Source organism: Adiantum capillus-veneris, chromosome 1 (genome assembly GCF_014529385.1).
Source record: "Adiantum capillus-veneris isolate H3 chromosome 1, ASM1452938v2, whole genome shotgun sequence".
Classification (NCBI taxonomy): Eukaryota; Viridiplantae; Streptophyta; class Polypodiopsida; order Polypodiales; family Pteridaceae; genus Adiantum; species Adiantum capillus-veneris.
Window position 1 is genome coordinate 53,187,985 of NC_140931.1, and position 26,940 is coordinate 53,214,924.

The 26,940-nt window shown below is 42.4% G+C and overlaps 1 pseudogene across 1 annotated transcript in view; it reads left to right on the forward strand.

Annotated features, from left to right (window-relative positions):
- The first annotated feature begins 10,605 nt into the window (after positions 1-10,605).
- The window catches only part of LOC147464753 (protein CHAPERONE-LIKE PROTEIN OF POR1, chloroplastic-like), a 38,620-nt pseudogene continuing 22,285 nt past the window's right edge, over positions 10,606-26,940 (forward strand). The window contains exons 1-2 of the transcript XR_015188628.1: positions 10,606-10,762; positions 10,895-11,004. The product of XR_015188628.1 is annotated as a protein CHAPERONE-LIKE PROTEIN OF POR1, chloroplastic-like (transcript). The remainder of the gene's footprint in view (positions 10,763-10,894; positions 11,005-26,940) is intronic.

Genomic DNA, 26,940 nt, shown 5'->3' on the forward strand with positions numbered 1-26,940 from the left:
TAATACAAAAAAGTTATGGGAACATTCATATCCATTGATATGTAATATGAGATCCACAAAACCTATAGCAATACTAATAGTTCCATTGAATCCGGTAAATGTTTTTTCCAAGGGGTGTAGGATCAATTTTGGAATTTGTTGCTACATATTCCAACTAATTGTATTCACATGAGATCAATGCATGAATAGGTAACATTCTGACTCCTAGCTTTACAGAAATATATGGATCCACATTTTTGTCATTGTCCTCAATGCTGGTAATCTAATAACTTTTGTGCTTCCTCTTTGCTACACATTCTCTGGCTTCTTGTTGTGCCTCTTGAATCTTGAGCTCTTGCTTCTTTTTCCTATTTTTAACTACATGTGTCCTTTTGAGCATGCATGTGTCAACGGCAAGTGATGTTTTTAAAGCTTGCATCCACTAATCTAGTTTGCCATTTCCTGTCCATCCAATGTAGCAAGCTTAATGGCCCCACTCGGTGATATGGAATGAATCACAAATGGTCCCATTCCATGCTTCTTTAATTTTTTGTTTTTTGCTTAAGAGTGTAGACAAGCACATAATTCCCTAGTGTGATGTCTTTGGACTTTACGCGCTTTCATGAAACTCTTTCATGCATTTTTTTAAGGCACATATTGTGACCACTGCCTTTAATTTAATTTCATGCAAATTTTCTAAGTCAATTAGACGGTCAGACCATTCATGTCTAGTCCATTCAAGTTTATTGGCTACTCCCAAGGTTGGAACCAAAAATTCCATGGGTAATATTGCATTAAGTCCAAACACCATGTTATAAGAGGTAGTCCCTAAAATAGTTTTGTATGCAACTTTGTAATCCCAAATAGCGGAGTAAAACTTTTGATCCCAATCCAATCTATTGTTTTTCACAATTTTAGTGAGAACTATGCACAAGACTTTGTTGCTGCTCTTGGATTGACCATTATCTTGTGGGTGATACGAGGCCAATTTTCTATGTATGACAATGAATTCATCAAGCAAGTACTCAATGACTTCATTAACAAAATATGTCCCTCGATGGCTAACAATTTCTATAGGCAGATTGTACATGTGAAAACATTTTCATATAAGAATGTATTGTGGTGCATGCATCATATTTTTGTGTGGTTTTAGCTTCTACCGCACTTGGTCAAATAGTATGTGACTACTATGATATATTTTTTATGATTTCTGTAAGCCGACGGTGCTATGGGACCCAAAATTTGAACCCTACTTGGAAAATACACGTGCTCCTACCATCAGTCTCATCAGTATTTCATACCTTTTATGGGAATTTTTGTTCTTTGTTGACACTCATCACACCGCTTCACAAATGCTCCAGCATCCACGAAGAGTGTAGATCAATAAATTTTGACAAACATTATAGCCTTAGCCCTTTTATATGTTGAAAGATGACCTCTCACTTGCTGTGAATGTGCTTTCCCCATGTAAGATTGGTATGTACTCATTTTTTGATGCACAAAGTGTGAGTTGATTATGCATGCACATGATTTGCAATTCCTAACACACATGTGTGCATCAAATTTCATACTAGGACAAAAACTCCCATTCTCATCAAATTTTGATACGTTTTGATTTTCCCATGATGGATAAAGTCCATCATGACACGTGCTTCCTTCAAGTACAAAGGAATATCAAAGGCTTTGATGCACAACTGCAAGATGCCATCCAAACTCCTAACATATAGTCATCCACTAAGTAGTTGGAAAGGAATTCTTTGCTCAATTATGCATCTGTCATCTATTTTGTCATGGTCTATTGACAATTGTCCTATAGACAAAACTAGGAATATATTATCACTCCACCTATGTATCATTTCTAGGTTAAAGAGATCAAACTCAAGCAAAATGATGAGCCACCTCACTATTCGGCATGTGTTGCATGGCTTGTTGAGTAGATACAATAGTGCTTGGGTTATCCGCAAAGAAAATGAATTGGTTGGCTAGGAAATAATGCAAAAATTTCTTCATAACATAAACCATTCCCAATCCTTCCCTTTTCATAGTTGTGTAATTTTGTTCAACATTGTTCAGTTGAAGGCTAGCATAGCATATTAAAAATCCATAAAAAATCCATAACTCCCTCACCAGGTTGTGCCAGGATACATCCAATGGCAAAAGCAGAGGCATCTACATGAACATGAAAATTTGCTCTAATATGGTGCCGTGAGAATTGGTGATGATACCAATGGTTGCTTCAACTTTTAAACTAATTTCTCACAATATCCAGCTCAATCAAAGGTTACAATCAAACCATAGAGAGGCTTGGCAATGATTGCATACATGTAAACAAATTTTCAGTATTATCCACAATGTCCCATGAATGATTGGAACTCCTTCGCTATTTTTAGATGTGGCATATCCACAATCACCTTGATTTTGTCCATATGCATGGATATTCCATTTGTGGACACAATATGACCTAGGATCTTGTCCTACCTAACCATGACAACTCATTTTCTTGGATTCAGGTAGATTCGATAGGTGTCAAATTTCCCAAACGCTTTTTAGGTGTTCTATATGGTCTTTGCATAACATTGAGTGCACAAATAAGTTATCCATTTACATTTCTAAAAATATATGCAAGCGCTATCTGAAAGCTTGATCCATGAGTCTTTGGAATGTGGTAAGTGCATTTGTCAGCCCAAATGGCATCAACCCATAAGCAAACATGCCCCATTGAGTCACAAAGGTTGTTTTGTGCTAATCTTTTGGTTTAATCACCAATTGATTATAACCTGAAAATCCATCCAAAAAATTGTATGTGTGCTTCCCCACTACTCTTTTCAAGACATGATCATTGATAGGAAGAGGATAACTATCATGGATAGTAGCTTCATTTACTTTTTTAAGATTGACACACACTCTTAACTTGCCATTGTTTTTAGGTACCACTGCAATTGGGATACCCAATCCATGTGCTCTATTCGTAAATGAACTCACCTTCCTTTAGATTATCAATCTCGTCTTTGATTTTCTTTGCAAATGTCTCATTGTAAGTTTAATATTTTTGTCTCCTTGTCTTAGCATCACAATTTAAGGGAATTCTATGCTGACAAATGGAAGGATCAACCCCTTTCAAGTCTTTATAAGACCTCGCAAACACATCCTTATACTCCTTGAGCGTCTAGATCAACAATTCTTCCTTGTCAAGTGTTAGATCCATAGAAATATAAGAAACTTTAGGCTCTTTGCATGGCTTTGCTAGATCTATCCTTTTACCATTCTCAAGTCCAACATAAGATTTTCTTGGTTCAACCTTCTCCCTCATTGGTTGTTCAATGATGGTTTTGCAATCATGAATAGTGTACTTCTTGTAATGAGAGGATATACTTATTCCATACTTTCTCAATTCTTTCCCATTTTCATCATCAGTTTCCATTTTTGTTGTCCAAACCTCTCTAAGTGTGCGTTTCAATTCCCTATACTTCTTTTTTTGCTAAACTTTTGTCCATTTAGGTTCACTAGCTTGTCTTTGATGCGTCTTTTGGAGGTTTTATTGTTTGTCCCTTTTTTTTTTTTCAATTTGTTTGGCTGAGAAGGTGTTGTTTCCTTTCTAGTTAACTTGTCATTTATGCAATCAAGGGCTCCCACTAGTTTCAAGTATGATTGTTTCCCTTTGATATATGGCATTGGATTGTTTCTCATCCTCTTTTTTGAGCGCTTATTTCTGTAACATCGTTGTCTTCTAGGTTTTTGGTTTGAAAAATCAAAGAATTGTTTTGATTGTGTTCAAGATCACTCTCATGACCTTCTAATTTTTCATTGTCTATGCGAAGATCCACGTACCTTGAGTATCAAGAGTGTCATAGTAACATTCATCACTTGATTCCTTATTTTTCTCCAAGATGTGGCTTGAATCAATTTCCATGGTAAGATCTCTAATAGAAATCTTGTCTCAGATACACAAACACTATACTTCAATCCCCACTTCTTGTTTCACCTCACCAATCTTGGTTGTTTCTCAGTGATTCGAGCCTAGATCCACTCTAATCATGTGGAAAGGAACTAAGTCCAAGCCATTTTCATCACAAAACTTGGTAGTTGTGATCTCATTTGATGCACACATCTAAAGTGGCCTTAATTTGAGTTCACTCCAAGGGCTCCATTCTTTCTTTGAGAAAATGCTCCGTTATATAGTCTGGATCCTCAAATGGGCTTGTTCTCTTGCATTTGTCCTTGATAAAATTTTCATAGTTTGAAGCTCCAAACATCCATAGGTGAGATTTAGAGTTTAGCAATGCAGGTACTTTAAATTCTGTAGCAGTTGTAGAATTGAAATCCTCTACGGGTGTTCTCTGTCATCTTTGCATTTGTGGTCACTTAGGTTGATGAGTGTGGACCTGGTCTCCATGTGGCACAAGTACATATAATCATAGCTCTAGTCGTGAACCATCTCTAACTGGTGCATGAATGGCCTTCCTAGAATAACATCATAGTTATTCTTAGTACCTAAATCTACTATAGCAAACTTATGCTCATGCTTGATTCCACAAGAATTCATCACCACCTGTTCCAAAATACCAATAGATTTTGCAATATAGTCATTAGCTAGCTACAAATTCATCCTATTTTTCCCAAGGTCATCTTTTCCCATTCCCCTAAATATGCAAGGAGTTCAAAGAACACAAGTTTGCATAGGATTTTCTTGGGGTGCCACTATAAAGCAGGACTATGGGTGGTACAAGTGAGGAGAAGTTCTTGCAGAGAGAAGCTTTCTCTTCTCAGGGCTTTTGGGGTTGACATCTAAGGGTTCATTATCTTACAAGAAATTTAATAAGCTGCCTAAGTGGGAGAAACAATATGTTTCAAGTATTCAAAGTGAATTGCAGGGATGTGTTGATGTGCTTGAGCTAGATGATATGATTTCAAGAATCTTTGAAGAGGTATCTTATGTTGATACTATGCCAAAGCTTGAGTAGATCAAGCAAAGCAGGTTACAAAGTGGAACTGACATTGTTAAAGTGCACTCAATGGACATGTATGAAGAACTAGACATATACACGGCACTTATTCATATTAAGGAAGATTTAGATGAAGCAGTTGAAGCACGGGTAGAGACCAAGTACAAGACGGTTGCAAGAAAGTGAGACCACTGGCTCCACCTCTACCAGAAGGAAGTGATGGGATGTTCAATGAAGCTTTTTGACATCCTATACTTAGAAATTAGAAGAACATTGGACACAAATTTACTAAGGAGACATTGGAGCAGTTGAAGATTGGAGAGGATGGTTTCCTCAATGAAGAGGAGATTAAATGCTTTCAAGGTATGCCTGAAAACCACGGTAAATATTTTTCTTTTGATCCAAGCAAGATTGGGTGTGTGGATCCGAGTGTTGTTTCACCTATGTTCATACTCATTGTTCCTCACATGCCATGGAGCTTACATCCCATTCCAGTTCCAAAATCTCACTTGCCAAAGATTATTGATTTGCTTAATGAGAAGATGCCATGGAGCTTACATCCCATTCTAGTTCCAAAATCTCACTTGCCAAAGATTATTGATTTGCTTAATGAGAAGATGCAAATGGGCATTTTGAAACCATCATTTGCACCCTACTACACTTGATGGTTCATTGTGCCAAAGAAGAATGGTACTTTAAGGTTCATACATGATATGTAGCTGGTTAACAAGGTAACAATCTGCAATGTGGGTACTGGTGGCCCAATTGTGAATGAATTTGTTGAGGCCTTTGCAGGTAGATTTATTTACTATATGGGTGATCTCTACTCTTGATACAATCAATCTTAGTTAGCTTTGGAGAGAAAGGATCTTACTACGATGCGCACAACTCTCATTTTGGTAAGGATGTGCACTCTACCACACGGTGCTACTAATTCAATAGCTCATATGATGAACGGCATGAATAAGGTATCAAGGGACTTTATTCCTCATGTGCCTTTCATTGATGATCTACCAATTAAAGAATGTGAAGAAGGGTCCAAAGATGAGGTGTTAGCAGCAGCTAACACATGCTACACCAATTATGCACCAAGCTATGGATGTGCTATTGTGCACAATATTTCCTATTCATTGTATAAGGATTTGGGATCATTTAGGAGTTCCATGTTGTATAAGATTTAGACAAAATGGCTCAACTTAATCCATAGTTGAAGGGATTGAGGTCCAAACCTATAAAAGAGCCCTATGCTTAAAGAGAAGCCATTCTTGAGTAGTCACTCTTGAGTGTTCACTTTATGGATGCATAGCCTTGAGCTTAATGCCCATGCTTAGGGGAAAGCTAGTGCTAATCCTTTGTAATTAGAGTAGCTCTTCTTGATTAATCTAATCTCTATTTTGCTCATTAATCTAGCCTTCTCTATATTTCATTATGTCATGAAGTAGTTTTGCACTCTCATTATTCTAGATTTGAGAGATGTAATGACTTCTTTCTTTGATCTTAACACTCTTCTTCCATGAGTACTTCAATTAGTTGATGACTCCTCTAATTCTCTTGATTAGTGTAGTGTGTGCACTATTCGTCATGTGATTAGATTTTGTGTCTAATTGTGTGCTTAATATGTGGAGGTTTAAGGGCCTTGAGCTTAATGTCACTTGTGTGTGATATGATTAGAGTACCTTGATTGGCATGTGATGATTGGGGAGGCCAACTTCAATGCAATTAGTGTGTGCTGAAAATTCAATCATTGGATAAGCCTAAATGCCAAAAATTTGGGCAAAGAAAGAGTGTGTGTGCCCAATTGAAGACCACTTGATTGAATGATTGATGGTCAATTGGGGCACCCAAATGCTTGTTGATTGTAAAATATGTATCAAATGTGCATCAAATATGACATTAGGGATAGGCCTAATTGCATGGCCAAAAGAGCTAATTTTGAATTTTGGTGCTTAATTTTTTATTGTGAGTATTGCTTGATTGGGTCAAGTTAGTGTTAATCTTTGAGAAATTAAGCATGCATGCATTCATTCATTCATTCATTCATGCTTGATTGAATATGCAATTTGAGCTATGTAATGTGAAGTCGATGGAATAATTGCATATAGTTTTGGTCTAAATTTGGGTGTGTGTGCCTACTCAATGGCATTTGATGTCCAAATTTGAGATGAATGATTGGTCTTGGTTACAAATCATAATGATTAATGGAGCTAAAGATTGGTGTGTATCATCAAAGGATTTGAGATGAATGACCCGATTGGTTCTCACTTGGGGATGATTTTAAGTGCACTACCATTACAATGTATGCCAAGTTCATTGGTATGGTCAAAAGTGCATTGATTTGTGTGTTTATAAGTACAAATGTGAGTAGCCATATAAACCAAAATGACAAATCCAATTGGGTTTGGATGATTTGAGCTATTGGAGATGAGAAATTCATATTGCAATGATTTTGATTGGTCTTAGAATGGCCAAGAAGGGAATATATGCATTGTTTAAGTGTGCTACCCAAATGGCAATCAAATTGCATCAATTTTGAAATTGAAGCCCAATCTTTGTGCATGCATGATTTCCAATTCGTCTCATTTCATGTTGTGAATGCATGATTCATGGGCTCAAGCATGGATTATGATAGTTAGAATGAGGTCAAGTGTTTTATTGATAGAATATGGCACTCTTCATGAGAGAAAATGAGGCCGTAATTTTGTGCTTGTATTGCTAAAGTGGCATAAAATTGAACATATTTTTTTGTGTGCAAGCTCGAACATCAAGGTTGTATGCTTGATCCATCAATGACAAGAGGATTTTGTGATTATTATGTTTTTTGGGGAGTGTGCATGGCAAATGATTGCCATTTTTGGGTTAAGATATTATTATTGCAAAAATTTACAAACCTCGACACTCATATTTGTCCTCTTGCCATTCTCTTTATTGTATCATGTAAGAGACTCCCTCTCCCTCGCTAGTTAGCCGTGGGGGTTCACATTCAAAGGCCTTTGTCTCTGTGGGAACAAGATCTTATTGGTTTTCTCTTTTTAACATTTACACACCCTCCATTCTTGACATCATCTCGAAACTGGCTTGGCGCTATCTGCAAACTTGCAGACCCTTTTTGGGCTCCCCTTGACCCACCCAAGCTGCATTATTTTTTAATCCAATGCCTTGTAGTTGCTCGCTTGTCTTTATCACATGAGCTCACCCACATGCTCCTACATGCTCATGCCCAATAGATGATTGCCTTATTTATATGTGATTACAAGGCTAGATGTTTAGTATGTAGTCTCACAAGTGAGCAAATTTATGCGTAGCCTAGGGTCTAAGAATTTGTAGATGTTAAACAAATCCTCCACTTGCTCTAGCCCAAGGGGGTATGATAGCTATGTGATTTACGTGATTTTATAAGGGTTGATTGCTATGGCACGTGCGTACCCACAATTGGTGCCTTGATTTCTCCCAGGTAACTCATGCATCTTGTTTTAACAAAGAAGCACCCTATTATGGCTACTTCTAGTTACAAAGTTGAATACAATGTGGCTTTCACATCTACTTTTGAATGCATTTGGCCTAGAGGCCTTATGATTGATTTGGGCACTAGAGTGCAATCTGGCCACAAGCCCTCATTGAAAGTGAGACACATTATTGTTGTTCTTTGTTCAAACAACGTGCTACTAGCTGGACTGAATGAGAAGCACACTGCTAATTTAAGAATGATTTGAATGTTTCCCTTGAGATGTCACACTTAGGATTCTTGCATTGTTACATGGGCCTTATACTTTAAGTGGTGTGATAGGTATATGCTTTGTGCCAAACAAACTCTATCGAGACAATGTTGCATTTGCATAATTCGACTTTGAGGACTATAAACCCATGGATACTCCTATGGAAATAAATGTGAAGCTTACCCTTCATGATGTCGAAGACTACTTTGATGTCTTTTTCTCTCAACAGACCATTGGCTACCTTGTTTATGTTTGCATTACTAGGCCAAGAATTGAATACGCAGTCTCATAGGTGAATAGCCCAAGATTTAACTATTACTAGGATTTTGCTAGTCGAGTATACATCTTGGTGTTTTATCCAAGAGGAAATCATTGATGTCCGCTTCAGATGCTTTTTGGGGCTCATATTGGGCTAGTTAATATCAAACCATGAAACTCTGTACACCATTAAAAATAACTAGAGATAAATCTTAATAGATAAAAGGCTCTTATCAAAATTCTAATATGATTACTTCTTGAGCCAAACTTGCAAAAACTAAGAAGGATCCAAACTTGGTTTTTGCCATCCTCAAAGATGATCTTGTTTTGGGAGCACTAAACCTGATATGTTGGATTCTCATTGCAATTTTTTTGGAAAGAGGATGGGCCTTGCAACCACAAAGGAGGAAGTCAAAACCAAATGTTGGCATGAGAATCAACATTGCTATATACTATTCTCCTTAATATCTGCCAACTTATTGGATTTCCCTCTAAACATCGTGCACGAGTGGACAAAGCCATCATCTTGCACCTTATTAATAGTTTATAATCGAATGGGTTCATCAAAATTGTGGACTTGTCTTGTCTTTATACAAGTTTTGCTATGTTAGGTCCATTTGGTTTTGTTATTATATCCTACAACATTGAATTCTTGAACATTGCCAATATGTTTGATTTTGTTGAGGCTTTAGAGTAAAGGGAATGAAAGCCAAACTTTGTGATCATAAATCTTGTAGATGGCAGATATGCAAGGCTTGAGGAGCTAATTCTATGGAATGCTCTTTTAGCACAATCTAAAAGCATATTTTAAAGCCCTTTATTGCCATTTAAAAGATATCCCTTAATGTCTTTTTGAGATAACCTATGGAGCCAATCTCCCTATTCTCTCTACTTACATGTAGTATACTCTTTGACCCAATGGTCATGCCATTAGGCTTCAATGTGGAAGTTCGAGGCTCAAGTCACATTTTTCTTCATCGATTTTGTTTAGTGAGAGTGGAGTCAAAAGCATGCGATCAAGCTATAGAATACAAATTGCATTACAATGCACCCCCACCCAAAATTTTCCTTCTCTTGAGTTTTCAACACTTGTCAACGAATAGATCTTTGAGGTATATTGAATTGTTTCTACGATGTTAAAAGCTTGTCTTCGCTTCTTCGCTTCTAAGATGGCGTGCAATATAGTAGCTTCACGATGATGAATCATTGGACCACACAATGAACACGGCTTTCCTACAACGCCAATGTATCACGATGTGGGAAGAATCTGGAGGTTTGCACTTTACCATTATACCACCCACAATGCTCCAGTTACAAAAGTGCGTTCTTCTCTAAGAGAAAACACCCTTATTGATTGAGCTTATCCCCTTGTATGCAATTTGCACTTTTATGAGAACAATCTAGCCTAGTTCGCACTCCTTTCAATGTGAGATAAAGCACTGAGGCACTAGGGACCCTTCCTTGATGCACACAATGCCCTCGCAAGCACAAGAGTTTTGACATCATACCTGACTTGAGTGCTCATCTTCTGTTCACATTTGAGCTTGTTTTTCTCAAATTTGTAGCTTGAAGCACTCCCTTCATACCTCTCTCTCTCTCTCTCTCTCTCTCTCCTAACCTTATGTTGTGAGCTCTCAATTGCCAACCTCATCTCCAATGTCACGCATGTGACATGTTTTCATCGGGTCCCATGATTTTTTGACCATAGAGGGCACTCGTATCATCTCCCTCTCTCTCTCTCTCTCTCTCTCTCTCCATTTACAATTTTGGATGTGAAGAGGGGAAGATGGCGGGTCTAAGAATTTCCCTCTCTCCGGCAGCCCCGCTTGTGGGTCGCCCAGACGGTCATGAGTCTGCCCAGTCTGCAAGGTACAATTTCAGCTGCTCAAGAGGGTTTTAACTTGAAATGTACAACCACAAACAGGTTTTCTCACGCAGATTTATGGGCATGTAGTACACGTTTAGGTTTTAAAAGGCATTTTTTTCGAAATGGACAACCAGGTTTCTGGGTTGCAGAGAGCTCCATTTTTTCTGGCCAGGCCAAAAAGGCAGCAGACACATCCATCACCACAACAAAATAGTATGTGCTTTGGGTGGTTCTTCTGATGAAGGTAAGCTTGTTCTCTACTGCCAAGGTTTTTCAATCCTGTACAATATCCCGTGAAAATCCTGTAATAATTGTTGAGAGGAAATAGTTTAGTTGTGTTTCTTCTCTTACTCGGTCACGGAAAAAAGTTGTAAGACGAGTTTTGCGCCTTGTGCTAATCCCATTCATATTTCCTCTGCACCTGTGTATGTATATGTGTTCACAAAGTGAAGCCTTCACTCATTCTAGTTTGGCTTATTTTGTTATTTTTTCTGCATCATGTTTATAGTGATGGCCAAAACTGCCTTGGTCTCTCCCTCTCTCTATTGTTCCATCATAGGAGTGCTCGCTCAGGCCTTAGTGTTATTTGCTAATGCCTGCATGTGTTTAAGTTAGTCGTCTCGTGTATGTACAAGGTGCGAGCCCCGGCATCTTTCAGGGGCAGATGATAGGGGGTGAGGGTTGTTTTGTGGTTGTTCGTTGCTGTTTGTGAGGTAGTTCTAGTCCATACATTGCCATATATCATGCCAGTCTTGCCCAAATCGCGTGTTGATGCTGTATGGATATGCCTGGCCGTGCCACTTTGTTTTCCCCTTAATGGCGTGATTATGTGGCGCCCTCTTTTTGGGGTCATTGTGGCTATTATTCCATATTCCGCCTTCTATGCTGTGGGGCAAGCAGTTTGATCGCCAAAAGCTAACTAGGGAAATCTTGGCCTGGTAGAAGCAGAGATGTATCTGGTGAGTGCCTAGGGTGTTAGAAGGAGCCTATCACTACGCGGATGTAGAGGAGCTGGAAAGCCATTCAAATGGTACAGGTGGTATATAAGAGGAATTTAGGATATACCACATTGGTGGGTCCATATTTCCGAAGTAATCTTGCTCCATGTGAGGTGGAAGAAAAGTCGTGTACGAGGCCAATTCCTCGAAACAAGTATATGACGCTCTTCAATGAATAGCCAGGTAATTTAACGCATTGACTGTGAAGGGTGTGGAGAAGCTCTATTGATCTGCCAATGAGCGTACTAGCTGTTGAAGGCTCATGGTATGCAAGCAATCAGTGTTTTGCCCCACCCATAGTGCCATTCAACAATTAGTAGAGAAGATAGAATCCTTCACAAAGCATGTATAGTAGCCGATTGCATATCTAGAGTGTCGCTTCTATATCCTAAGTGCACCAACATGAAGAGTGGATCCTTAGCTTCTGCTCAAAATAAGATGAGAACCAAGAAATTTTAAAATCTAGGAGACGGCCTCAAGTCTTAAAACCATAGTGAAGGTCCACACATACATATAGCATACCATATTGAGCATGAGGGCTATATGTATTTTTTCTTGCCAACAAGTCTAATGCTCTCTCTCTCTCTCTCTCTCTCTCTCTCTCTCAATAGTGGATCAATCTAGTTGAAGACCAATATAACTCTATAGTCTCTATCTTGAGAAGGGACAATGGAGGCGTATGTATTGATTTAATTCATTTCTCTCTCTTAAGAGCAGTTCAACAACAAACTTCTCTTACCTACATCCTTTGTGGAGAGGATGAATAAGATAGTGAGTGAGATGGCATTCCCTCGCTTGCATCATGCCCCTCTCCCTCCCTCTTTTTGAGGTGAAGCAGTTGATTTATGTAACCACTTTCGGCGAATGGTCGGACAAAAAATAGTGAATTACCACAATTTGCAACTCTTAAAACACTTTTACTCTTCTAAGCATCTGATAATTGAACAAAACAAGAGACTGAAGAGAGAGATGACAAAGATTGTGAAAGAGAATCGGTCGCCTTGAATCGCCACTATCGACGCCCCCGGTTGGGGATTTGTCTATTGATTGACCGTGTACAATTGACGGCGGGAATTTGCAATTAGTCTTCTTCAAAGTCGCAATCTGTATGTACGAAGTGTGTGCTTAAACTATTCATTGAGTGTGTCAGTGCACACAATATGCTCTTAAAATGGCTGGCGCTCAAAAAGCAGCCCAATAATTATAGTTTGCAAGAAAAAAGCCCCCCCCCCCCCCCCCCCCCGGTTCCCCCCCTTCTCCAAATTTGCGATTTGCAATAAAAACAGCTTATGCTTTTTCTCTATTGTATGAGAGTGTAGGGAGAGAGAATCCTCTCTCCTGCCGATGAGGAGAAACCTCACCCTAATGGAAAAAGCTTTTGGTATGTTATGTGTATGGTTATTGGATGCAACATGGAAGTGGATGGTGAGGGAATTCATGTTTTTTCAGCTCTCATTGTAACAAACTTGGACACTCTAAGTCAAGATTCTACCGCGACACAGCAGAGGTTCACTTCAACACAGTTCACAATTCACAATTGATTCAACACGGCCCGATGGAGTTCCGTGCCTAGAGATATTGGCCCCAAAGTCTGGCGCCCCTTTCGGTATTTCTTTTTGTATTAATCTAAGTTCAAAGTACAAGAGAGTGGGAGGGTTCTCACTCTCAGACTCTACGTCCAGATGCTTTGAGTTCTGAGGGGCTTATATTTAAAGGTTACAAGGGATGCCCATAAGCAAAGCCCGAAAAGCAGTCAATTTTTAAAAGCCTCTTAAATAAAGCAACTGGTCCAAAAGCTTCCCCAAAAACAGCCAGCATAAAATTCAGCTTGCGCAAAAGCTGGAATTCTATACAGCCTGCTTTTTTCGTACGCACTGTCACGTCAGCAGCTTCGCGTGAATTCCGCCGCATTTTTCGGAATCTGGCCAGGTCACCCTGTCTCCGCGGGTGTTGCCAGCCGAGGTGTGTGTGTTCTCTGCTGCCCCACTTATAAGTGTGTCTAGGGCCATTATACGTCACCAGTTTGTGACATACCCCCCTCTTGAAAGCATTGTAATTGCCCTCGATTACGCCTGCAAAACAAACAAAGGCCATAAGCTGTTTTAGCAGACACTGATTGTTAGTACCCACGCTCTAGGAACAACACATCTAGCACATGTACCAATCGACAGTCATCAGAGGATATCACTGGACATCACAGGACACCACATGGCAAATCACATTCAACAGTCATTCCAATCTCAGACTATGATTAATCGGCAACGTATTTAGCAATCGCATCTAGATCCAATGGGGACCTCACAGATGCCCGATTAACTAATCCTTATTGCAATCATGTCTATAGAGATTTGTCACACCAAAATGCTGCAGTCATTTCGTCTATCACTTCCTGCACTTAAACAAGTCAAGTACAAATTAGTATCATACTATCGGGAATTCCAAATTTTAAAGTCATTACAGCAGAATAGTGTCAACTCACAGTATCCCTGAAACCCAATAGGGGTACCAAACCTATTCTTGATGGTATTCTTGTTCAGTGCACGGTAGTCTATGCACATACGCCATGAGTCATCCTTTTTCTGCACCAACAACACTGGAGAACAGAATGGAGATAAACTGGGCTGAATCAGCCCCTTTTCTAACAGCTCCTGTACTTGGCTCATTATCTCTTTCTGCTGAGCTGCACTAACCCTGTACGGAGGCTTATTTGGTGGGCTACTGCCTGGCACCAAATCTATCGCATTGTCCTCGGGTCTCTCTGGCGGTAATTGAGACGGTAATGAATCGGAAAAGCAGTCACTATACTGTTGTAAAAACATTGACCTTTCTTTATCTAGCACAGATAAATTTGATTCATCACAATCTGACACTTCACGTGCAAAAACCAAGTACGCAGAAAGATGCTTTTTCATTACAGAAGTAATAGCAGAAGCTGATACAGTGGGAATAGACTCCCCTTTAAGCTTTACATCCGGAATGTGAGTCTTTCCCCTGCTCTGTACAGTGATCTTTTTGTTGTAGGCATCCATGATTCCCTGTACACGAAACAACCAAGGAATACCTAACAACACATCACATCCGTCCAGTGGCATGATATAAAATTCTTCAGCATCTACATAGGACTGGATATGTAGAGGCAGCTTTCCAATGATGGGTGTCACAGCCTCTGTATGGCCAGGACATGCCAAACCTGCCTCTGCTGTATACCCCATCTCTTCAGGTCTGATTCCCAACTTTGAAGCCAATTCTGGGGAAATAAAGTTGGCTTTGGCCCTTGGATCAAAGAAGATAAGCACTGTTTGATCCCTGACCTTTCCCCATGCTCTGCAAACCTCACTTGCATCTGAATTTGGCTTGTCGCCCACCATATCTGGCACTAGACCAGCCATGGGCTTCTTTCCTTTCCTGTCCTCCTTGTCTTCAGAATCAGTTGGCCTTTTCTTTGTAGGACAATTGTAAGCAATGTGGCCAGGCTGCTCACAAATAAAGCATTTGTTCTTTGTCCTCAGGACCTTCTTTTGATGGTATTCTTGTTCAGTGCACGGTAGTCTATGCACATACGCCATGAGTCATCCTTTTTCTGCACCAACAACACTGGAGAACAGAATGGAGATGAACTGGGCTGAATCAGCCCCTTTTCTAACAGCTCCTGTACTTGGCCCATTATCTCTTTCTGCTGAGCCGCACTAACCCTGTACAGAGGCTTATTTGGTGGGCTACTGTCTGGCACCAAATCTATCGCATGGTCCTCGGGTCTCTCTGGCGGTAATTGAGACAGTAATGAATCGGAGAAACAGTCACTATACTGTTGTAAAAACATTGACCTTTCTTTATCTAGCACAGATAAATTTGATTCATCACAATCTGACACTTCACGTGCAAAAACCAAGTACGCAGAAAGATGCCTTTTCATTACAGAAGTAATAGCAGAAGCTGATACAGTAGGAATAGACTCCCCTTTAAGCTTTACATCCAGAATGTGAGTCTTTCCCCTGCTCTGTACAGTGATCTTTTTGTTGTAGGTATCCATGATTCCCTGTACACGAAACAACCAAGGAATACCTAACAACACATCACATCCGTCCAGTGGCATGATGTAAAATTCTTCAGCATCTACATAGGACTGGATATGTAGACGCAACTTTCCAATGATGGGTGTCACAGCCTCTGTATGGCTAGGACATGCCAAACCTGCCTCTGCTGTATACCCCTCTCTCTTCAGGTCTGATTCCCAACTTTGAAGCCAATTCTGGGGAAATAAAGTTGGCTTTGGCACCTGGATCAAAGAAGATAAGCACTGTTTGATCCCTGACCTTTCCCCATGCTCTGCAAAGCTCACTTGCATCTGAATTTGGCTTGTCGCCCACCATATCTGGCACTAGACCAGCCATGGGCTTCTTTCCTTTCTTGTCCTCCTTGTCATCAGAATCAGCTGGCCTTTTCTTTGTAGGACAGTTGTAAGCAATGTGGCCAGGCTGCTCACATATAAAGCATTTGTTCTCTGTCCTCAGGACCTTCTTTTGCTCTTCTGACTTGCGAGGAAAACGTCTTTTCCATTTCTTTGCTGGTCCCTTTTCTGATTCAGCCGTAGCTTTATCTTTCCCTGCATTGGCTGACTCCTGAGTCCCTTTCGGAGCCTCATTGGGAACGTGCTTCTTGGCTGAATTTTTCTTGCCTGATCCTGCCTTGACGCCAGTGTTAAATTCACAATCTTCTCCCTTGAGCAAACCATTGCCAGTGTTTGCTACCTCGATGAGCTTCGTCAAAGTAGTGACTTTGGTCTTCGTGCAGTATTTTCTCAATCCTTTGGATAGGCCACAACAATATTTTTCAATCTGTTCTGTCAATGGCACAAACCTATAGGAAGTTACTGGAAGTAGAGCTTTTCAAAACTTTCGATTGTAATCATCCAGATTTCTGCAAGTGGCAGCATTAAGCTTGTGCCATTCTGTCATGACATCTGCTTCAAAGTCATCAAATAACCATGCTGCTGCAAAAATCTGCTTGAAGTAAATCCATGTGGACGGAGCGTGCCCTTGAAGCAATAAAGTTGTCCACCATTGTCCTGCATTCCCTGTCAAGAAAGTGGCTGCCTTGCGGACCTTTGAAGCCTCTGTAAAGTTTCCCCCTGCATAGGCCTTGTCAAACTGCTGGAGGAATGAGAGAGCCTTCTTCCTGTCATCAAACCCTGTAAAGGTCGTGAATGACACACCTTTGCCACCTTCTTTGTACGGAGTTGGCCTCTCCAGCGGCGTTAAATTGTCATATGGAAGTGACTGAAACATGGGAACATTATTAGGGTTCATTGGTGTTCCCTGACCGCAATTAAGTTGACCTGGAAACGCCATATTTGGCTGCTGATTTGTAATTCCAGCCATACCAAAATTTGCTTGTGGCATCCCAAATTGGCCCTGAGTGCTCTGAAACCCTGGTAGCATGCCCGTGACACCATACATGGGGTTGGGTATCATCGTTTGAGCACTCCCGAACATTGTTCCTGGCGTGTAAAACTGATTTCCAGGTGCATGACCAGCCATGCTCTGGAATACCGATCCACCTCCAAAATAGCCAGGGCGTACTGAAGGTGGTGGGAAGACCTGTTGCATAGCCTGTAGGTTGCTTTCGTGCCCATTAGAACCAACTATAGGCTGCTGAAAGGTGGCGGACTCAACTGGTACAGCTTGAAAGACTGGCATCTCAGCCACCTGTTCTTGCACCTTAGGCACAGGTTGTGGAGACTGCATGTTCTCCGTCAAGTGTACAGGTGTTTCCATTGACTGTGCAGTATGAATCACCTGTGCTCGAGCCTTAACAGGCTTTTGAATATGATCCAGTGACCCAACTTGCTGAGACGGAACAGGAGGTTGCAGAAAGGCTAAAAACCTCGGATTCTGCATTACTTGTGTGAACATAGCCACAGCAGTAGCCTACTGGGTCGTGAATATATCATCATCTGTCTGTGGTGGTCTTGAGGACTCACCCACTTCATGTGTCTGTTGACCCTGTGAAGAGGAAACCTCTTCAGTCACATCATATGGTCTGTCAACCATAATTACAATTCCCTGTGTCTGGTCTATGATCCCCTGCGTCTTCAAGCCCAACCTGACCAAGGCTCACTTCTATGGGAAAAAGTGATTTAATCCCGTCGATGGAACCATGTAACCGGCCTGTTCAATCCAAAAAGGGCGGTAGACTTTACTTCAAACCTTGATTTAGTTTTCACCCATTATCAGTCGTCTATTATACCTGCGCTATAGTGACACAAGAGAGGGGAATGGGATACAGATGCTAGAATGCACGTGTATGAGAAGACCGACACCAGATTGGCCCCTAACTTAGGCGCCCCTTTCGGTATTTCTTTATTGTTTAAAAGAGGGAATAAACGCTGTGGTTCTTTCCAAGCTGCCCCGCACAACCTTGGCTGAATTTTGACTGTTCTGGTCTGATTTCGGCAGCATAACTGTACTAGAACCCTTCACAGTCAGTATTCCCACGCATTAAATGACTTTCCCGACGCATACGGGCACTTTGCAAAACCTGGCGAGAATCTGCAGCACGCTGAATTCTCTGTTTTCAGCCCTGAAAATGCGCCAGATCGTCTGTACAGCGGTCCCCTTGCGTCCGCGAACCTCCTGGGGGTATTAGGGTCCGTTTAGGGCCAAAACCCTAAACCTGCAAAAATACACAGCAGGCTGTAATTCACTGTTTCGGGCTCCGTTTCGCGTGCCGGTCGCATCCGTAGCAAGTCCTCGAGCTCCCGCACCTGTAGGGCTACTTGCCCTTTGAATCAGACGAGATTTCTGGCGTGAAACCTCTCGGAATTCACCTGTACCTGCGGGGGATTAGCCGCTAGCTAATCCAGTACCTGTGCAAGAGGCTCTTGGCCTCGGCAATCGCGCATGAACCCACACAACTGTACATTGGTCAAATGAAGAGCCCACTAGTGGGGCATAACATACTGCCAAAGGGGAGAGAGGGCAGTGCGTAGCGTGCAGGGCATCACTCCTGGCACCACACTGTGCATAAGAGGGAAAGCCAGCACTCCATAGCTCTTAACCTGTGACAAATTCTGAAAATCAGCCTCTCCTAGCTTAAAAATCAGCGCCCAATTTTTTGCATGAGGAAAGTGCACAGAATTGTCCCACTTGGCACATTTACAAGCATTTTCCCGTTTCGGGGTTGCCGCCTAAAAATCTCCCAACCGGTTGCCCAGTGGACTTCACGGTAGAGTAAGAAAATGTTCCCTTTGTCATTCCGGAGGTAATGACGCCAACACATTTTCAGGTCCCAAAATAGCAGTTCCCTAAATTTTAGGAGATGCTGCCATTGTATCTTTCTAGGTCATCCGACCCTCTTTGTACACTGTGGCCACATCTAGAACTGAAATGTAGCCTCTGTAGCAAAGGATTCCACTTTGGCTAGTCAGTGACCCCACTTGGCTAACCATAGTCCTTGTCCAACTTTAGTGCTCTCTTGCCCTCAGGCCTGGACTCCCTCTGGACAGTTCCACACTAGCTATGCAATGCAGAGCAGTTAGATTTCCCGAGGGGTGTTTCCAAAAAGTGAAAGTAAATAGATAATAAGAAAGAAATCAACAAAAAGGATAAATAGTAGTCACACGCTGGTGATAGCAGGGTTGATCTGATCCCAAAACGCTAGCTTTAGGCTTCTGCTCCAAAAACACTAGGTCTCCTGGGGGGTTCTGTTGAGAAGTTGCCTGTTCAGCGTGGAGCTCCTGCTGCCTCTTCTACCATTGAGTGCTAACTTGGGTTTGCTTATATACAAACTTAGCAAAATTGCCCTACCTACTTTTGTTGGAAAGTCACTTAAATTAATAAGCGAAAAATGTCAAAAATAGGGAAAATAGCCTAAAATCACTGGAAAATTCCCCTAACTGATTCTAGTGGATTCTGATGGAAATACTGATGATCATGCTGTGTGCAACGAGGGGATATGCATCTACACTAAGTGACTGGGCATGCACGGTCTATGAATAGGCTCAGAAAAGTGCCAGATCACTTCTAATCTAGACTGACTGGACTGACTGAACCCTGATCATGTTGTAGCTTGTCCACGGACACATAGGGCTGGATGTGTCACGTGACATCCCATCCGATTGGAAGTGATCTCGAGCCGTGGCGCCAATTCCGGTGAAATAAAGTTGGCCTTGGCTCCTCCATCAAAGAAGATCAGGGCTTCTTGGTCTTTCACTTTGCCCCAAGCTCGGCAAAGTTCTGTACTCTCGTCCAACGTGATGGGATCGGTACCCACGCAATCTGGAACCAGTCCTGTTTTCATCTTGCCTTTCTTCCACGTTCCTCAGCTGCTCTCGAACTCTCAGGCCTTTCGTCATCCTTGTCGTTCTGTTCTTTCTATGCCTTTTTAGGGCACTTTGCGGAGATATGTCCAGTTTCCCCGCATCCAAAGCACTTCCCTTCCCTAATGAAGCGAGCCCGCTCCTGAGGAGTAAGCTTGGGTCGTGCTGCAGGGTGGAAAGGTACGTAGTGTACGGTACGGTTTAGGTACGTACGGAACGCACTTCCGTACTGAACCAACCTTTAGGTACGTGATAGGTACGTACCATTTGTAAAAAAAGATAATTACACTAAATTTAAGTTCACAAACCTTTCAAAATTCAGCCTCATTAACAATGCAATGCTGAAAATAAACATATTGAACATAAAACTTAATGACTCAAGACTCAATACTCAATGAGAAAACCAATGACCATAAATCATAAAACCAAATAACAACTACAAACATCATGTCCATGTCATCAGCCAGAAGTCGGCATATACCATACAAACTGAATCAAGATCCAAAACAAAGTATTGTGAAATACTACAATGCCATGATAACAATGAAAGTCTGTTGCAGCCTGTCCTCCAAAGCATGCAGTCACCAGTGTGCACTAAGACGTGCAGCCTCAAAAGTCTGTGTCAGATGCGGAAGATGAATCGTCGGTATAGTGAGCAAGCCCCCATCATCAAGGACATTGCCCTCCTCATCAAACTCAGGGTCAGGCTTAGCATATGTCAACTCTGGTACAAGCACCTTTGCACCACAAGCCTCCTCAGGCATATCAACAATCTCTCCATGGATGAGCCGGACAGCTTCATTTCCTCGCCTGCGATTGGAGCGAATAGGAAGCTTCCCCCCGCGAATACTTTCTCGTCTCACAGTGTCTGGATCTCCTCCCACCGTGCATAGAGGAAGGCTAAGAGCTCGTGCACGTGATCTAGTCACACGACGATCCACGCTCTCGAGCTCTCTATGCAGTTCTTTGAGAATCTGCTCTTGCTTGTCTCTGATTTGTCGGTCCACCTCCTCTGGTCTAGGATCATCTACCATTTTCAGCTCTGTCGCATCAACCTGTTGAAGAGTAAAATAAAGTTAAAATGACTTATTTATGGCATATGCTTGCAGGTTGAGTTTAAAGTGGCCAACATCGAGATAATTTACCTGTTTGGGTTGCCCCAAAGAATGGTAACTCCGCACGAGCCTCATGTTGGCTCTGCAATACACCAACTTCTCCAACTAAGAAGTGCTAAGGCGATTTCGAATCTTCGTGTGTATGAGAGAGTAAGCACTCCAATTGCGCTCACATGCTCCAGTCGAGCAATCCTGCTCAGTGCTCAAGCAAGAGCACAATCATCAATGCACACAAAATTAGGAGAGTGACAAGTGTCAAGTAATATAAAGATGAAGTTAGAAGTAGTATATACAATGGAATCATTGATGGTAGTTTCCTAACCTGAGAAAGGATACGAAGAGCAACGCGTGAGAGGTTGGGAAGACCAACTCTCCCATACGAAGTGCCACCACGTCAAAGGATACTTTGTGGCTTCCTTCCTCAAAGAAACTGCTCTTGTGAAAGAAGCGCCAATGCCATTCATGTAGTTGGTGAATTCCTTGTCTATCCCAAGCTGATCATCCTCTGAAAACATGAGCCCAACATACTCTGATTGTTTAGCTCTGGCGATCTGTAGAGAGGATGAAGCATGGCAGCCACCGCATGCATGGGACGGCTCATGAAAGTCCAGCGGCTCTCAACACATCCCAATAAATCTGATCGGCTGAAATATCAAAACAACTTGTCAATACAAGTTAGAACTTAGACTTGATGGTTAAAACAGACAACCATTAGAACATGAGGAACCCCTTACCGATCAATAGTCAACAGAGAGCATTTGGAAACGTGGTCTTTCATCTGCATAAACAGATGATAGACTAGTCCCAAGGTCGATCCCTCCATATCCGTCAATCGAAGGAGGACGTAGACTGGCTTGAGTGCCACTAAAAGAGCGTGCACTTCCTGCCAAAATCTCTCATCAAGGATCCGTCTTTGCAAGTATTTTGTAGATTCATCTTGCGATCTTGACATGCCTCGCCATTTTGGATCCACCACTGTCTGGTGTAGCGGATCTCTAAGTTTGTAGAGCCTCTGTAAAACCAAGTAAATGTAGGCAAACCTGGTTTTTGAAGGCCGAACCATATCCAAAGTGCTATGGCTGCGGAAGATAGCAAGAGCCTGATGTTTCTTGCGAAAGAATGTGGTGACCTTGACTACATCTGCAACTATGGGCTGCACCCATGAAAGTTTGCCAATATCCTCCATGAGCAAATCCAAACAATGTGCAGCAGATGGAGTCCACACTATGCCAGGAAACTGTTGCTCGACCATAAATCCCATTGCCTTGCAATTAGCTGCATTATCTGTCACCACCTGCACAACATTCTCCTTGCCAACCTCCTCTATGGCTGTTTTGATGTGACTAAATATAAACTCAGCCGTGATCTTTTCCCCTGCTTTTCAAGCATCCACAGCACGCAAGAAATAGGTGCCCAAAGCAGAAGACACAAGGATTGATTATGTGTCGTCTGCTAATGTCTGCCCAACCATCTGAGATAATGGTGCATCCAAACTCCTTCCATTCAGCTTTCACAGGCGTAAGTGCCTTGTCAATTAAGGCCTTCTGTTCATCTAACATAGTGGTGTGCATCTTGGTGTAATCAAGACGTGTCCATGTCTCAGTAGGCCCCACCTGTGCAATGGATTTTACCATTCTTTTCCACTGATATGTGCGCAAAACATTCAAAGATATATTGCACTCAATAAGAGTGCGACATATCTCCATCTCTACCACCCTCTGACGCTCTTTGACCCAAGCTTGAGAAGAGATGCGACTAGGCAAAGTGGTCTGCGTTGGTGTTTCAGATGTACCTTTTTCACGTGGCAAGGAATCCTCATCTTCACCGCCAACACGTGCTCTCTTCCTGGAAGTAGGGGGTTGCATGGAGGCCGAACCTCCTCCAACCTCTGTCTCCGCACCTAAAGACTCCAGCTCTCCAACAAAAGCATCATGTAAAGCATCCTGTGTGCTGGGAGCACCTCTCAAATCAGGAGCACCAACAGGAAAATACTCTTCAATAAGCTGCTCCCTCAAAGGTGGTGGTATTTTCTCACATGCACCAATTTGATCAGTGCACACGATGCTTGTCAAGTGCTTTTTGACTGGCGTATGGTGTACTGGTCCGCACAATACTTGCATTGCCATAAGCGTGTGCCGGAACCTTGCTGAGAAGTGGTCGTGATGATGCTCAACACATTGGTGTGGAGCGATCAGTTGGGGTTGGTTTTACGGGGCATAATGAATCCTGCACATTGCAAATGCAAAAGAGTGCACACATGAGGAGTACGGAGTGCGAGAAGAGTACGGAGTGCATGGTGGCAGAAGCAGTACCTTTTCACGCGCGTAGCTCGGCTCTGCAGGTCTCTATGCACTGCTCTACAGACTTCTCTGTAACAGAACAGAGACTCTTTTGGTTTCGTGGTCGATTAAAAAAGCCTGAGGCTTTCTCCCCTTCACACTATTAAGCCCATCTGAAAGCGCCCCCTAGCGCAACTCGTCCGAGGAGAAAACGCCCTTTTTTTTTTTAAATGTTGCATTGTACCGTACGTATCGTACCGTACGGCTGTACTGTACGGAATGGCACCGTACGTACGTACGGATTCCACCTTGGTTTTCAGCTCGTCGTCGTCGCATCATCGTCATTGCCGTCGTCACCGACATAGAGTCAGAATTCAGCAGATAAAGATTTGCAGATTTCAGCCCTTAGCGTTTTCAGATTTCAGCCTGTCTTGTCGTCGTCCCCATCGTCGTCGACATCGTCGGCAAGTCCAAAGCATTGTAGAGATTTGTGCAATCAATAGTAGACCTCTCTCGCCATAGAGAGTGGGGCCTTCGGAGGAGGGTTTGACAACATTCTGGTGTCGTATTCTCTTCTCTCTCTATCTCTCAGTCTCAGCACCTTCATTCACAGTGTTCACCACTTTGTTTGTGTCCATTGCACTCTCTCACTAAAGGAACGGAAGGCTCTCCCTTCCGTAAGTAAAAGGAATCCCTGAGCACAGTTCGAAGCACTCATCTTGAACAAAGTTCAACGTTCACTTCCGCTGCAACTTACATTGGTATCCGAGCTTTGGCAACGTTCTGTATCACTCAAGGAAAGAACCACAAGAATTTTCTTTTTGCTTGTTGTGGTCGCACGTAACCCAAGTCCTCTTGGGCGTGTCGATTCCTAATCGTGTTTTTGAAAAGTGACAAGAAACCCAAGAAAGAAGGGCTTGTCTAGCCTCCCCTTGTTTCTCTTTTCACTCATTGAGAGCGGACTGTGCACTTAGCGGCTGGCCAATCGACGTGAGGTGGGAAAAAGCAACCTTGGTGTGAGTGCAAGGCCGCCAAGGGGTGCGCCCGCGAGAAAGAGAAGAGCTCGGGTAAGAGAAGATCCTTCTCTTAACACAGATTGCAAGCTAAAGAAGAACCACAAGAACCTCAAAAACCTCAAGACTCCAGAACCTCAAGACTCAAGAACCCAAGAACCCAAGACCCACAAGAACCCAAGTTCCTCGTGAACTTAAGAACCCAAGACTTCAGTGTATGGTCATCACCCGAAGTGAAATGGATACTTTGCATGAAGGTGATGAGCATGAAAGTGGCGAAGAAGAATTTTCCCCATTAGGAGGTTTTTCTGACCCTCCCCCTTCCCCATCTACGCCAAGGATTGCACCAAATTCTATGGAGGCTCTCCTCAAGACGATGATGGATATGATGTCACAACAAGAAGCGAATCGCGTTGCCTTGGAACGCGAAGCGCGTTTGGAGGCCGAGGAACGGAAAGAAAGAAAAGCAGCAAGAAAGGCAGCTATTGAGCGTGAGCGTGAGCAAGTGTGCTTGGCGGCCGAAGACAGACGATCGGCCTTGGAGGCAGAGCGTGAGGTGTAGAGAGACCTACGAATGCAAGAGTTGGTCCGACAGGTTCTCACCTCGAAATCCGAGCCGGCCAAAGATGTTGGTAGTTCATCAAGTGGCGCAAGCCGAGATTCGGACTCCAACAACCTCGTCACAGAGAAGATCACGTTCAGTAAGTATGATGGTAAGATGGAATTATTCATTCTTACTTGCATCAATTTAATGCTTATTTTGCGACAACTAAGAAGACAAGAAATAGCAAGGTTTTGACGGCAGCTATGTACCTTGCCGGTGATGCCATTAATTGGTACCACGCATGTCAAGAGGCACAGTTGACCGCGCACCTAGAGGAAGCCGAGGAAGGCACGCCTCTTTCCTTCAATTGGGCCGACTTCCAAGACAAGCTCAAGGCGTGGTTTATGCTATCATAGTACCTAGCACGCTTGAAAGATGATTGGCGCGGTCTCAAGCAAAATGGTATGTCCGTTATGTCTTTCTCTAATCGTGTTTTGCAGCTCGGTACCCAATTACGCAAATCGGATTATGAGCGCAAGGAGGCATTCCTTTATGGATTGGACGAGTATATCAAGTATGATGTCAAAGTACTCGATCCAATCGATCTCAAAAAGGCGGTAGCGATTGCTCTTGCACAAGAGATGAAGCACAACAAGGGAAAGCCTAAACGAAAACAAGATTTCTCCAAGTACCACTCAGACTTCTTAGAACCCTCAGAACGGTATCTCTTCTACCCAATCTTCCTCTAGTCTCTCAGAAAAGCACACTCGAAATGAACCTAAGGTAAAGCAACCACAATTGCTTAACCTAAGCTTACTCCATATAAAAAGGCAGAAGAAGGAATTAAAGGAGGATACATCACGTCAGAAGAGCAAAGCATTTATTCTAAGGAAGGTCGTTGTTATCATTGTCACATCAAGGGTCACATAAAAAGAACATGTCCTAAGCTTGACTCTAATGAATCTAAAGAACCCACAGAACCCACTTCCTCTATCAATGCAATAAATGAGAACACGAGTGTGACCCAAGTTTCTCATGATCCTCCCATTGATGAGTCTCTCAATAAGTGTTATGGTCATGTGTAGGGTCAGTGGTTTTGTCTTATTGTTTGACCCAGGTAGTATGCATGATGTGATTAGTGACTCTCTTGTCGAAAGAGCCCGCTTGGAGGTTAGCACGACATCTCCTTTCGAGGTGTCGGGCTTCGCTCCCGGTATGAACTCTCTCATCATGCAAGAGTGCTTTGATGTTTTGTTCAGTGTTCAACAAGCGTCCTTCCGCAGAAAATTTGTAGTCTCTCCTCTCTCAAGATGTGATGTCACCAGCGTGTGACTACTATCTATTCTTTTTGTTGATTTCTTTCTTATTATCTATTTACTTTCACTTTTTGGAAACACCCCTCGAGAAATCTAACTGCTCTGCATTGCATAGCTAGTGTGGAACTGTCCAGAGGGAGTCCAGGCCTGATGGCAAGAGAGCACTAAGGTTGGACAAGGACTATGGTTAGCAAAGTGGGGTCATTGACTAGCCAAAGTGGAATCCTTTGCTACAGAGGCTACATTTTAGTTCTGGATGTGGCCGCAGTGTACAAAGAGGGTCGGATGACCTAGAAAGATACAATGGCAGCATCTCCTAAAATTTAGGGAACTGCTATTTTGGGACCTGAAAATGTGTTGACGTCATTACCTCCGGAATGACAAAGGGAACATTTTCTCACTCTGCCGTGAAGTCAACTGGGCAGCCGGCTGGGAGATTTTAGGCGGCAAACCCGAAACGGGAAAATGCTTATAAATGTGCCAAGTGGCACAATTCTGTGCACTTTCCTCATGCAAAAAATTGGGCGCTGATTTTTAAGCTGGGAGAGGCTCATTTTCAGTTTTTGTCACAGGTTAAGAGCTATGGAGTGCTTGCTTT